This window comes from Psammomys obesus, unplaced genomic scaffold (genome assembly GCF_907164565.1).
Source record: "Psammomys obesus unplaced genomic scaffold, mPsaObe1.curated_primary_1811, whole genome shotgun sequence".
NCBI lineage: Eukaryota > Metazoa > Chordata > Mammalia > Rodentia > Muridae > Psammomys > Psammomys obesus.
In genome coordinates, this window is record NW_026591086.1 from 32,919,295 (window position 1) to 32,934,623 (window position 15,329).

A 15,329-nucleotide genomic window follows, 5' to 3' on the forward strand; every position below is an offset into this window, starting at 1 on the left:
CTTTGGGCAATCAACAGTATATCAAAAGGGTTTTTGTTTGTTTGTTTGTTTGTTTGTTTTAGATTTTTTTTAGATATATGCAGATATAAGAAGGTGACAGTGGCTTACAATATGATTGACACTTATAAGAAACTAATGCCAGGGCTCTAGGATCTGAAAGAAGTAATGGTTTCTGCAAGACATAGTAACTAGCATTCAGGATCTGAGCAACTTAAATGAAGACATTTTTAGTTAACTCAGATTGTCTGCCTTTCTTTCTTTATTTTTTTATTTTATTTTATTTTTTCTTGAGTGTCTTTTTGTGGAAAGCAATAGGAAACAAGTCCACTAATGCTGGTGAATGAGTGAGCTTCATTCCTAGCACAATATTAGGAGGTGAAAGACAATTTGGGGAATAGGAATAGAAAGCAGTATTGCTTCTATCCCTAAAGTTTTATATTTTATCTTTAAACTACCTTTTATAAATCACAAACTTCTTACTATGGATAGTGTGTGAGATATAGCTCTAAGATTTGTCTGACTACATCAATGTCTGATCTGACATTCTACTAGACAAAAATCTCACTCATATTCTTCGTAAGAATGAACTATCACCGTGCTAGTTTATATTTATTAATTGTGAATTACAACCATAATCAACAAAATAAAACTTTTCTGGAATTTCATAAAACTTACAGCCTACATGATTTCCCAGGATGGGGTGATGAGAAAACATGTGATTTGCTTTTAAAGAACAAAATACAGTGAAAGTGATGTCATGCTAATCTTTTAATAAGGTAATAATATTAAAGACTCAACAATATAAAACTGTATTTCCAAGTAACAAATTCTCCCAGATAAGAAAGAGAGAGAGTTAGGTAACATCTAGATTGCATCCTTGTGAGGCTCTGCTTCAGAATCTAATTACCATCAAACTGCAACAGAGAATCTAGACAAGTTACATTCAGACCTCTGTTTGTCAGGGGTTAAGTGACATATGTGAGCTGCATAAGCTTTTCAGGGTCCCATGATATGAAACAAACTATAAGTAACAAGTATTATAATTGTCTTTAATACTATTTTGTCTCGATAAAATATATATCTGAAGCTTGATAAATGCTTATTTAACATACATTTTGAGATAAAAATACAATTTTGATTGAAGAACCAGTACTTTTCATATTTCATATGGATTCTGAAATAATTCCTTCTCTGAAGGACACAAGTCATGGAGATATGAGTTAGAAATCACAGTTCAGGCTTATCTGCATTCATGAAAAAAAATGATTCATCAGCAAGCATGGGGGAAAATTAAGACTTGGGGGTATTTTATTTACGTATTGTATATTGACTATATACATTATCCTGCAAAGATTTTAGTTGTGTTTACAGAAAAGCATTTGTTACTTCTGTTAGTAATGCAATAATCAAACCCCATTGTTTACCATTTTAATGTTGTGAACTTTTATAAAACTTCGGGGATATTTTTCACTTAGATATAATTAGAAAGAGCATTTTTGTTTGTTTGTTTGTTTGTTTGTTTGTTTTTAAGCATGAAATGATTTCTCTGTTAATGCAATTGTATCAGAGTTCCCGATTGTACTTTTCGAGGCTCAGCTGCTGCTGTGATAGTCAGTGTTGGCTCTAATCTTATTGTTAATGCCAAAGACCTAGCATGACAGCCCCAGACAAGATACGCTCCAGTGAATGACAGAGTAATCAGTCTGGAAACATACTGGCTTATCCACAAAGGCCCAGAAGTCACTATCAGAGTGTTCACACATGTTTCCTCTTTTCTCCCTCAACGACACCTAGATCATTTAACATTGTGCATTTATGTCAAAGATTTCTTGAATCCTATGTTATTCTAATGTGCTAAATTAAATTGGATGTGAACGTTGTACACACCAGTAATGTCAATATATAAGATTCAAAATTTCCAAGCACATACTTTGAAAACTGTTTTAAAATGTTGTAGTTGTGCAAACTATTCAAACTATATGTCACCCTTTTCTCAGCCTTTGCCTTCTAAAATGCAATATTGAGATTCCTGATAAAGGTTAGGAAGATGTGTTTCCTACTCTATGTCTCTGTTTCCTTTTCTGTTTGAAGAATGAAGATTCACAATAACTAATTTACATATTGTGCTCCACAAGACAGGTACATGTTTCAGGTCAATGCTATATTAAACCCAATATATTTTTATGAATAAAGGCATAAGGCAATTATTTATTTCAGTGAAATATTTTATGATATCATTTTTCAAAAGATGAAAAGCTTTGATTTTTTTTTTATGCAGGGAAGATATATAATATGGAAGAGCCAGCATCAGTGTTTCTAGATATTTTTAATATACTTTTACAAAGAAAATTCACCGAGGTCAGATGTATGTGTGTTTTTTTTTTAATTTTAAAACCACAGAAATAGATTTATTTACCAGTACTGCAACAATCAGAATAAAATCAATTTGGACAGTAAATTTTTAATGAACTTCATAAATACTATTTATTTATGAAAAGTTTTGATTATTTACATTGTTACCTACTATTTTTATTCAAACTCACCAATATCAGAAGATATATTTTCTTGTGACAAATTCTTGTTTTTGAGTCATTTGATATTTTTGAAATGTCAGATACAGTTTAAATGTGCTGTGTATTTTGAAGGTATGTATCTGACTAATAATTATAAGCATGAATATATATTATTCATGGTGTGTATCTTCTCCAGATATCTATAAGTTTGAAAAAAAATAGTAGGTAATAATGTAAATATCAAAGATTTTCATAATCTACACTAGGTGTCATTTGGGAAACATGGCTCTCTTTTGACATTGATGTTATGAGATTTTTGATAAATAGAATGTGTTTCATCATTTGGAAAATAATTGGCAAATGAAACACATAAATAAAAACAAGTAGGAAAAAACAATAATCAACGCAATATTTGCTGATTTATATTTTGTTCTGGATTAACATCCCTGGCAGAGTAGTTTCAAGATGCCCGAATATTGACTGTATCAGATGGTTATTAGTGGCTACTCCTTTCAGATCTACAATTAAATATAGTTAGCAGGTCTTAAAAGAAAAGCCGAATGTGCATTTCTCAGGAGAAAGAGAGCATCAGCAAACGGGATATTGTAGCTAAGCCTTATGCTCAAGGAGATGAGACTATAAAAGAGAAGCCTTTTGCTAACTGAAATAAAGGGAGTTGAACACTCGGCACAAAATCTAACCTAGATAATCCTAGATCCTATGAAAAGAACAACTCTTGTTGGATCTTCAGCAAAGAAACCGGCAGATTATTTCTGCTATTTTGATTCTATTTCATTCGGTGCCATTCAGTCTATTTCAGTGCCAGGACTATACAGTTTTTATTAGTATTACTTTTTTTTTTTGTACTATTGCATGAAGTTAGGGATGGAGATAGCTCAGTTTTGTTTTTTTTTCTGTAAGAAGCATTTTTTTATTAATTCATTATTATTACAATTTATTTACCTTTTATCCCGGCTATAGCCAACCTCGTCTGCTCCCAGTGTCACCCACCTTTCCCTCTTCTCCCCTTATATCCCTTGTCTAGTCCACTAATAGGGAAGGACCTCATCCCCTTCTATCTGACCCTAGCCTTCAGGTCTCAACAGGTGGTTGCAGCATCTTCCTCTGTAGCCTGGCAAGGTTGCACCCCACAGGGAAAGGTGATCAAAGAGCCAGCAAGTGAGCTCATGTTAAAGGCAGCCTCTGATCCCCTTACTAGGAGAGAAAGCAGCCTATGGGCTTCAACTGAACATGGGGTCTAGGTCCTCTCTATGCTTGGTCCTTGGTTGGAGTATCTGTCTCTGCAGGCCCTGCTGGGCCCAGGTTCTTTGGCTCTGTCGGTCTCTTTGTGGAGTTCCTGTTTCCTACAGGTCTTTCTGTCTCTCCCTTCTTCCATAAGATTCCCTGCACTCTGCCCAAAGTTTGGCTATGAGTTTCAGCTTCTGCTTTGATACCCTGGTAGGTAGAGTCTTTCAGAGGGCCCCTGTGGAAGGCTCCTGTCCTGTTCCTTGTCTTCTCTAACTTCCAGTATCTATCCTGTTACCCTTCTGAATGAGGTTTCTGCCTCTTCCCTAGGGTCCTTCTTGTTGTTTAGCTTCTTTAGGACTCTAGATTTTAGTAAGTTCATACTATATTATATGGCTAATATCCACTAATAAGTGAATATATACCATATATGTTTTTCTGCTTCTGGGTTACCTCACTTAGGATGATAATTTCTAGTTCCATACATTTACCTACAGATTTCATGATTCCCTTGTTTTTAATTTTGAGTAATATTTCATTGTGTAAATGTACCACAAATTAGTATCCATTCTTCAGTTGAGGGATATCTAGATTGTTTCCACATTCTGGCTGTTATGAGTAAAGCTGCTGTGAACATAGTTGAACAAATGTCCTTGTATGGTTGAGCATCTTTTAGACATATGCCCAGGTGGGTATAACTGGATCTTGAGGTACCACTATCCCTAATTTTCTGAGAAAGCACCAGATTGATTTCCAAAGTGGTTGCATTCCCACCAGCAATGGAGGGTCGCCTTTCTCCAGACCTTCTCCAATGTGCTTTGTCACTTGAGTTTTTGATCTTAGCCATTTGGATGAGTGTGAGCTGGAATCTCAGGGTCGTTTTGATTTGCATTTCCTGGATGACTAAGGATGTAAAGCATATTTTTAAATTTTTCTGTGCCTTGTGATATTCCTCTATTGAGAATTCTCTGTTTAGCTCTGTACCCCATTTTTAAAATGGATTACTTGGTTTGTTGGTGTTTAACTTATCTATATTCTGGATATTATCCCTCTGTCAGATGGGGTTAGTGAAGATCTTTTCCAAGTCTGTAGGCTGTGTTCTTTTTTTTTTTTTTTTTTTCTGTTGATAGTGTCCTTTGCTTTACTGAGAAATGAGACCATCCCAGACTAGAAAGAAAAACAACTGGACCTTGAATAAGGGCCAGCTAAGAAAGAAGAACAGTCAGACAATTAGGGCTACTAAACCTTGAGTAGAGGCCAGACCAGATGGCCCTTCTTAGAAGACAGGATGAGCTTGTTTTAAGATAAGAAACCTGGGGCAGGGAGGACTGCCCTTGGAAGAAGCTGTAAGCTGCCAGCTGCAAAACTGCTGTCTTTCTGCTGACCAGTCAATGGAAAGATACATGTGTGGCCTGATTTTTAGGTATAAAAACTCTGTGTTTTGTATTCTTGGGGTCGTCTCCTGCCTTGAAGGGGCGACCCCCATCGCGATCGGAATAAACTGCCTCTTGCTTTTGCATCGAATCGAGGTCTGTGAGTCTCTTTGGGGAGGGAGCGGTATGGAGTCCCTGCATCTGGAGTGCAGGTTTTGCATGTGGTGCTTCACCTGGGAAACTGACGCGGCCCTTCCCAGACTCTCACCAGACCGGGCTCGGAGGTCAGGCTGAAACAGGTCAGTCATTTTGTTTGTTAGATTTCAGGTTTCTGCAGATTCTGTTTTGTTCTGGTTAGGCGCCTGTCTGAACAGTCCTGGTTGTTTGATTAGGCCATTGCAATTGATGGACAGGTCAGAATATCCCGTGGCAGGAAGCTGGAGGATGCTCCAGATTCCGTCTGCTGGGAGGTTGGATCGGAGATTGTCCTCCTCCCCTCTGAGTCTGATTTTCGTAGAGAACGACCTGGAAGCCGTTCTGTTAGGGCACTGTGGTATCACCTGCAAGGGCGTCCTTGTCTGATTGCTTGCCTGGTTCTTTTTGTCTCTGTTGTTGTTGCCTCTCTGACTTTTCTGATGGATGATTTCATTATGGGACAGACTGTGACTACACCCTTATCCCTCACCCTTGACCATTTCTCAGAAGTGAGATATAGGGCACATAACCTCTCTGTGGAAGTCAGTAACGCGAAGTGGCGAACCTTTTGTTCCTCGGAGTGGCCTGCCTTTCAGGTTGGATGGCCACCGGAGGGCACCTTTCACCTTGACACGATTCTTGCTGTTAAGGCTAAGACTCTCCAAGCACGGGGGGGTCATCCTGATCAGGTACCTTATGTCCTAACCTGGGAGGACATTGTTCGCCATCCACCCCCCTGGGTGCGCCCCTTTGTTTTTTCCACAGAGACTCCTTCAACATCTGTTTGTGCCGTTAAGAAAGAGGAGAAAAAGAAAGTGCTCACTTCTCCAGAAGCAGATCTCCTCCTTTTTGACCTTCCGCCCCCTTATCCGCCAGCCATCGCCCCTACCCCTGCAAGTTCCCTTGCCAGTTCTCCTGCCAGACCTCCGACCGTTTCCCCTGTCAGTCTCCCGGAGGCTGTCAGTTCTTCCTCGGGTCTAGGGTGGGGCTAACATGCAGTTTTTCTAGTCCCCTTATAGGTCCTTCACTAGGAGCTGTCGGTCCCTCAGCACTGCTGCCGCAAACACCGCCAGAGTCGACGCCACAGACACAGCCAGAGGTCCTGCTGTAATCACCAACCGACCCTCAGAACGAAGGGGCCAAGCAGCTGGACATGAAGCCGCAGAGCAACTCAGCCGGACTCGGTGGCTCTCCTGTTACGAGCCTATGGGTTCTCAGATGGGGATGGGAATCAACCTCTTCAGCACTGGCCTTTTTCCTCAGCTGATCTCTACAACCGGAAGGCCCACAATCCCCCTTTTTCTGAGAACCCCCAAGCCTTAACTGACTTGTTTGAATCTGTCCTTTTCTCTCACCAGCCCACTTGGGATGATTGCCAACAGCTTTTACAGACACTCCTGACTACCGAGGAGAGGGGATGAGTTCTTCTAGAAGCAAGAAAGAATGTCCCAGGGGCGGATGGGAGGCCTACAGTTCTCCCCGATGAGATTAATAATGGGTTTCCTCTCTCGCGTCCTAACTGGGATTACAATACACCTGAGGGTAGGCAGCACTTGAAAGTTTATCGCCAGACTCTAATGGCGGGTCTCTGTGGGGCTGCTTGAAGACCCACCAATTTGACTAAGGTAAGAGAAGTGGTCCAGGGGCCGGAGGAATCTCCTGCAGCCTACTTAGAATGGCTGATGGAAGCGTTCCACCGGTTTACTCCCTATGACCCTACTTCAGATGAGCACAAGGCAACAGTAGCTGTATCTTTCATAGATCAGTCAGCTAGGGATATTCGTAGGAAACTTCAGAAATTAGAAGGTCTGCAGGATAAGTCATTGAAGGATTTAGTGCAAGTAGCAGAGAAAGTTTTCTATAGTTGAGAAACAGAAGAAGAAAAAGAAGAGAGGAAACAGAAAGAACAGGAGATGAGAGAAAGAGAGAGAGACAAGAGAAAGAGAGAGAGACAAGAGGCAGGATAAAATATTGACTAAGATTCTGGCCACCATAGTTCAGGAAAGTCGTACTGAAAGGGAGAGTTCCTGGCAACCGTAAGGGCCCTTTGTCTAAGGACCAGTGTGCCTACTGCAAGGAAAAGGGACACTGGATGAGAGATTGCCCCAAAAGGAAGAAGAAGCAGCTGAATTCTCGAGCCACAGGGACCCGGGTCCTAACCTTGAACGATGACAACGATTAGGGAGGACGGGGTTCGGTTCCCCTCCCCGAGCCCAGGGTAACCCTCAAGGTGGAGGAGAAGCCAGTCCATTTTCTAGTGGATACTGGCGCTCAGCATTCAGTTCTGTTGCAAGACTCAGGGGCTAAGAAAGAAAAAAAATCATGGGTTCGAGGGGCCACTGGATGTAAGCAATACACATGGACTACCCGAAGAACAGTGGACCTTGGAGTGGGCATCTTCAACAAATGATGCTGGTCTAACTGGCTATCTACATGTAGAGAAATGCCAATAGACCCATATTTATCACCCTGCACTAAAGTCCAAGTTGATAAATAAAGGACTTCATTTTGTTGAAGATGCTATCTGTTTTTCCATTGTACGATTTTGGCTTTTTTGTCAAAAATCAAGTACAGCTTGAGACCGGGGGTGGAGATACTTCCAGATTTTTTTATAATACATGATTGTTTTAGCTATTATGGGTTTTTTGTTGTTGTTTATTTGTTTTTTCCATATGAAAATTTAAAACATATATTCTAGGCCTTGGAGTGGTGAGTCTTCTCTTTATTCCCTTCCTATTATTCTTGGATTTGGTCTTTTCATAGTGTCCCAGTGTTCTTGGATGTTCTGTGTAAGGAGCTTTTTAACTTTAGCATTTTCTTTGACTGATATGGATTTCCTCAATCGTGCCTTCTATGCCTGAGATTCTCTCTTCTATATCTTGTATTCTATTGGTGATGCTTGTGTTTGATTCCTGTTCTGTTCAGGTTTCATTGTGTTTTCTTTATTGCTACTAATTCCCTTTTTAGCTCTTGAACAGTTTCATTCATTGCCCTGTTTGTTGTATTTTCCTGTATTTCCTTAAGGGATTTATTCAATTTTGTTACCTGTTTGATTGTATTTTCCTGTTTTTCTTTGAGAGCTTTATTTTCTTCCTTTCTTTCCTCTATCAATGTCATAACCTCAGATTTAAAATCCTTTTCTTGCACTTTGGGTGTAATAGCATCTCCAGGGCTTGCTGTACTAGAACTGCTGTTTTCACGTGATATCATATGGCCCTGCATTTTGTTGCTTGTGTTCTTATGCTGGCCTCTTGACATCTGTTTTTCTCTGGCACTCCGTCTGATGGGTTTGTTGTCTGTGTCTCACATGGGCCAGCCCGATGGGGAGCAAGGAGGAAGATCTCCAAGCTGAAGACTGCTCTCAAGTTCTGCAGGCCTCTTCAGGATGGGCAATAATGGGCCTGCATTAACCCTCAGAAACTGTAGGTAAATCCAATTAAATGTGTCTTACTTAAGAATTTTCTTGAGCATGGTGTCTTTTCACAGAAATAGAGCAGTAACTAAGAACATAAATAAACTATCAATGAGTATCTAAAGTAAGCCAAATACATATCCAGTAGTATAGCTGTTTAAAACTGCTGCACTCACATAATGCCTAATAATTGAATAATAAAATTTTAATTTAGGATAAGTGAATCACCAATACTTTGACAAAACTTTGTCACATTCTTCGAAATCAATTACTGATAGGTTAGTTAGCAAATGCCTTATCATTTTTTTTCTAAAATTTCTCAATTATATAATAAGTGAAAAGTGAAGTTTTAGAAATCTTAATGATATTTTAAATATTGATTGGAAAATAAACAGGTCTGAGATTGTAATTCCACCAGCTATTGCCTTGCCAAGCATTCATAAATCCTTGGGTTTCATTACTGGCTCTGCATAAGCTGAGTGGGACAATGATGTAATCCTAGCATTCAGGAAACTAAAGTATTTGGATCAGAAGTTCAAGGTCATGCTTCAATACTTAAAGAGACAGAAACATCAGATCTAAAAGCAGCCAGGATAGTTTCTTCTAAAATAGTATTTTGCATTTTATCAATCTTCCCCTCATCATAACATAATCACTATCATGTGATGTGATATATTTAAGAAAAGAAAAAGTATAATGAGAAATATTTGCAACTCTTTCATTTCCATGGGTCTTACAATGAAAATAAATAAAATAAATCTTCCTTAATAAATAGGAAAGTCAAACTTATTCAAAAAGTAATTTTCTATAATGTGATTTCAAGTTCAATTGATTTAAAAAATTGGCATTATTTTTAATTCCCAGAAATGCTAGTCAGGAGGCTTTTGCTGCTTCCATTTTTAATTTAATATTTCTCATACAACATACTCTGAGTACTACCTCTCCATCTATCCAACTTCAAACTCTCTCTCCCTCTCATTTCTGTATGTATGACATGGGTAGTCTAACAATGTCCATTTACTTTCCAAAGAAGCTGAGAAGCCAGGAATTGCTCAATCCATCAAACAGAAAGCTTCAGCAATCTGGCTTTGTAGGGTTGAATTCTTCTATGATTCAAGGACAGTCATGATTTTCAGTCAGTGCTGGGAGATGCAGGATGACAGCAGAGAGAGGGCCACAGCAGCGGTAAGACACATATACTGGGATGTAAGATGTGACAGCAGGTCAGCAGTATCAGGGCTTTTTCCATATATATACCTTCAAGTCTCTGCTGCTTTCTGGAAAGTACCACCCATGCAGGGAGAAGGTCTCACCCCCTTCAGTCAAGGCTTCTTGGCAATTCCTTCACACGCTATCTCAGGAATGTGTCTTCAGCAGGAAGCAGGGGGTTCAGCCTTTGTAGATGTCCAAGAGACATCAAGCGAAACAGCTAGAGCAGGAAAAGCAACAAAAATGCAAGAATTTCTGGGATGTATGCCAGGAAGGAAGTAAATTAGTTTGGAGGGTTAATAATGGAATAACAACTGCTAAGATATACTGTAAAGCCCATTATTTAACAAATCTAAAAGAATCTCAGTTATTTTTTTGTGATAACTGGGTTAAGAGAGAAACAGAGAAAAAACATTGTTAACAGGGTTTTTAAAAATAATAACAACATACAAAGTGAATAAATGGTACTATGATTTTAAAATAAATGTATTCCAGAATCTAAGAAAAACAATAATAACAAAATATTTATTTTATATAAAACTATGTTAATAGTGAAATAAATGATTTCCTCTAAGAGGTTATTAGCTTTCTCTAATGTTTTTAAAGACATATATTTTCTGACCTTTAAATTTTAATTTAATGTGAATTTTCTTTATATTTTTTAATTAAATTTTTATTTTTTTACATTAATTACATTTTACTCACTTTGCATCCCAAGCTGTAACCCCCTTCCTCATTCCTTCACAATCCCACTCTCTCTCCCTCATCTTCTCCCATGCCTTTCTACAAGTCCACTGATAAGGGAGGTCCATCTCTCCTTCCATCTGACCCTAGCTTATCAGGGCTGGCTTCAATGTCCTCCTCTGTGGTCAGGCAAGGTTGCTCCCCCTCAGGGGAAGGGGTGGTGTCAAAGAGCCAACCACTGAGTTCATGTCAGAGACAGTCCCTTTTCCCCTTACTAGGGAACCCACTTGGATACTGAGCTGCCTTGGGCTACATCTGAGCAGGGGTTTTAGGTTACATCCATGAGTGTACCTTGGTTGGAGTATCAGTCTCAGAAATACCCCTGAGCTCAGATATTTTGGTTCTGTTGCTCTCCTTGTGGAGCTCTTGTACTCTGAAAACATCCATGACTGATATTAAGGATGCCATTGTTGCTGCTATTGACAAATCAGACAGCTTTCATTATGTCATGTACTTTACAGTTTTGTTTTTAAAATGTGGAAAATAAGTAATTCAATAAATGAGAAAGACTGTTTCTGATGGCAATAAAAGATGACAAGGCCACTAGAATATAAAAGTGGACAATGGATAAGAATATGAAATGTAAATCTGGCTTTATAAATAGCTAGAGGTTCAAATTCTGAACTGATAGCATTTTTTTTTTTTTGACAATTGAATGTTGAGAAGCAAAAGAAGATTGGCTCATATTGGTAGTATGAAATGATCAGAAAGGATGATTTAAAAAGTAGCACTGAAGAAAGGAAGTCCACCCATTTTCTAAACCCAAAATCACTATTCAAATATTTGAAATAAAAAGTCTGAGAAGTTAGTGAAATCCTGCAGAATTTATAGCATACGTATACTTTGGGGTGTATTTGTAAGTGTATGTTTATGTGTATGTACATGTATCATGTTGATGTATGTATAATGATTCTGCGTAGACAAAGAGGAATAACAGAAGACTAAAAAAAAGAAGAGAAGAAAAAGATAAAGAGAAAAAGTGAAAGAATGATGATAATCAAGGCACCAGAGTGGTGTGTATTGAGTAACCTTCTGCTCTCTGTATATTACTTCATCCATATTTCTATGGGATTCTAGATACAACTCTGTTTAAGATTTGCTGAAGACATCTCAGTCAATATTTTGCAGCATGAAAAAAAACAAGCAAAATCTTTGGCACAAATTCAATTATTCTTATTATTTATATAAATAGATTCTTTAATTCAAATGCTTCCTTGTAAATTTGTTAAAACAGAATTTAATGTATTAATAGTTTAATTTGCAGTGTTTCATATAAATATGTTACGTTAAAGTGTTTCCTTTACTTTGTACTTCATTATGATTTTATTAAGTCAAGAACAAGTGTTGTTTGCTTTGACAGAGAACTGGGAAAGGCAGAGAGGTGCTAACACTTGGAGAATTTAGGCACACCATCTGTTTGGCTGAGGACGCAAATAATCACAAACATTAGGGGCTTTAACACTCCAGGCAAAACTGGATTCATATTTGTTTTCTTCTTGAAAAAGTAGTGCTTTATTTTTTGCTCATGTTCTTTGATAATTAGTTCAGTTAATAACATTTTTTTCAAAGGAATTAAGTTATTCTGCAGTGACAGAGGGTGTGCAGCTGTAGTCTATGGGTAAAGACAGATAAAGCTAATAAATGTTTTCTGGGAAAAAATGACAGTTGGTTCAGCTCTATCTGAAAAAAATTAAAGTATCAAAGTGATAAACTGCCAAATTGAGAGACTTAATTAAGGAAAATTTATACTATTTTAATTGCTTCTGATCTCATATTATTTTATCTTAATTAATTACCTTTGCTTTGGGCAAAATAAAGAGAAATGGAGCAGAAGAAAAGTTCATCAAATTCTCTTCCTATTACTCACTTGTTATTCTTATAAATTATATAGGGAAGAAGAAAATGAGTCCTTTGGCTACCCTACATTTTCATGTTACATAGCAATCACTCTTGCTGTTCTTTGACCCATGACTGTAAATGGACATATTTAATCCATTGTTAATAGAGAAATAATAAGTTTCCAGAATGTGCCATGTTTACTGGTTATGGGGAATGAGATTTGTAAAAAATATATTTAAATATACGATTTCAATTCTCATTAAACCAAGCTGATTAGTTTGAGTGGAGCTATTTTTTCCACTTTTATTCTGATGAAGTGATGATATTATTGGAAAAGTAGAAACTTTAAGCAAATAGTTTATAGCTAACTCCCAAATTTAAAATTTCTTATATAATCCTGTATAATGAATTATACTTAATATTTTTATATGAGATGAGTGAAACTGTGAAATGAGTGATACATTACTGATTACACAGTTACATTAAAACAGTCTATAAAACAGTCTATAAGTCTAGAAGCATAAGAAGCTCTCATGAGGGGCAAGATGGCGGTGCTGGGAGGACTCTCATTCTGAGGAGCAGCATAGCAGGATTGGCACAGTGACCAGCAATCAGAACTCGTGGCCATAAAACACAAGTGGTTGTGTTTCTCAGGTGAGAGGATACCCCACGGTGGGGGATTCAATCAGCTTTAACTCACCCGGCTAAACCGCAGAAGAGATCCCGGTTCCGCCAGGCTCTTGGTCATCAGCCCGGGGCTACAGGCCAGCACGATCTGGTCATGGTCCCAGACTGAACTGTGGGCCCACAACACCATAGACTGGATTTTCCAGTGGAGAGATAACCCCACGGAGCAGGAAACAATTGGGACCGACCCCAGGTTACCCAGACATCCCCTGGAAAAGACTCAAGTTCCGCAGGTACCCCAAGAGCCAGTGCGGACCCAGAGCCGGGAACCCAGGCTCCTGCACGGAGCCCAGTCTGCACGCGTGATTTGCCGCCTCAGATAGAACTGTGGGCACCAGGGCACCAGGGCACCAGACTGCATGTCTCTGGCAGGAGGAAACCGCCAGCGGAGGGGGTCAGCAGCTCTAACGCTTAGGACACCCAGCACCAAAACACTTCCTGGACTCACGCAGACTCTAGTGCAGGCAGGAGCGCTGTGCTCTGCCGCCATTATTGAGTTCCCCTGGGGCACTGGGACACACAGCTGCATCCTCGGACCTACAGGAGCCGAAGAGCCATTACAGCAGCCCTCAGATACTGTGCCAGGGATCGGTCAGTTGTCCCTGGCTAGACTGCCAAAACTGTGGGAATCCCTGATCCTTCAGGGGGGCTGCACCCACAGCGTCTGGACCAGATCGGTGCCTGCAGCCGCCATCCCAGACAGAGACACACAGCTTCTGGTTCAGAGTGAGGCACCCAGCCTCCAGACAGTGCAGTGCCCCCAGGCGCCAACTCAACCTAGGTGTACATTCTCCAGGTCCAGAGCGGAGCAATCAGCCTTTGGCCCAGAGACTTGCTGAGTGCACCTCCCACTTTCCCAGACAGAACTGTGCGCCCCAGAATAACAGACTGAGTTTCCCTGTTGGGAGAAAACCCCACAGCTAGGGAATCAGCAGTTTCTTCAAGAGGACTGTACATGGAAATTTAGTGAGCAGCAGCACACTAAATTTATAACAAGAAACCCAGCAGTGGGGCAGCTGTCTTGAGAAATTCTATGGGTAAGAGGAGATCCCCCCCTGCCTAACATAGACCACAGCTACTACTCAGGGCTATAAACCTGAGGTGAGCAGTGGCAACTCTGGAGAAACACTGGCCATACAGTGACCATAACCAAAAAGCAGAGAAGGACTCCTTCAGGAAAAACCATCTTCCGGCCAAGGGGATACTCCCTACCTCAGGACTCCAGGAAGCACAGAAACTAACAGCCAACACCTAAATCAGCCCAATGGGTAGAGGTCAGCGTAAAGGCTCAACCAACAAAAGACAGAGCAATATGGCATCTCCAGAACCCAGCCATCCAGGGGCAAACAGCCCTGAACAATGCACTATAATAGAAAATCAAGAAGATGACCTTACATCTAAGTTGATGAAGAGAATAATAGAGGAAACAGATAAAATACGTAAAGAATTAGAGGAAGATAAAACCAAACAGATCATGGCTATCCGTAAAGAAATGGAGGAAGATAAAGACAAGCAGATTAGGGCCATCCGTGAAGAAATACGGGAAGATGCAGCCAAACAGCTTGTGGCCTTCAGAGAAGAAATAATTAAATCACTGAAAGAAATCAAAGAGACAGAGTTGAAGGAACTAAAAGAAAAAGAGGAAAATACAAGCAGACAGGTGAAGGAAGTAAACAAAACAACTCAAGATCTGAAGTTAGAACTAGAAAAATTAAAGAAAACACAAATGGAGGAAATAATGGAGAGGAAGAATTTAGGGAAGAAAACAGGAACTACAGAGGTAAGCATAACCAACAGACTACAAGAAATGGAAGAAAGAATCTCAGGTGTAGAAGATCCAATGGAAGAAATCGATGTATCTGTCAAAGAAAATGTTAAATCCAAAAAATTCCTGACACAGACCGTCCAAAAAATCCAAGACAATATGAAAAGACAAAACCTAAGAATAATAGGAATAGAGGAAAAAGAAGACTCCCTTCTCCAAGGCCCAGAAAATATTTTCAACAAAATCATTGAAGAAAATTTCCCCAAGTTAAAGGAGAAGCCAATAAGGATACATGAGGCCTACAGAACACCCAACAAATTTGACCAGAAAAGAAAATCCTCCCGCCA

The 15,329-nt window shown here is 39.4% G+C and overlaps 1 pseudogene; it reads left to right on the forward strand.

The window, feature by feature from the left end:
- Window positions 1–5,781: 5,781 nt before the first annotated feature.
- Window positions 5,782–7,736, forward strand: LOC129678926 (uncharacterized; annotated as a pseudogene).
- Window positions 7,737–15,329: the final 7,593 nt, after the last annotated feature.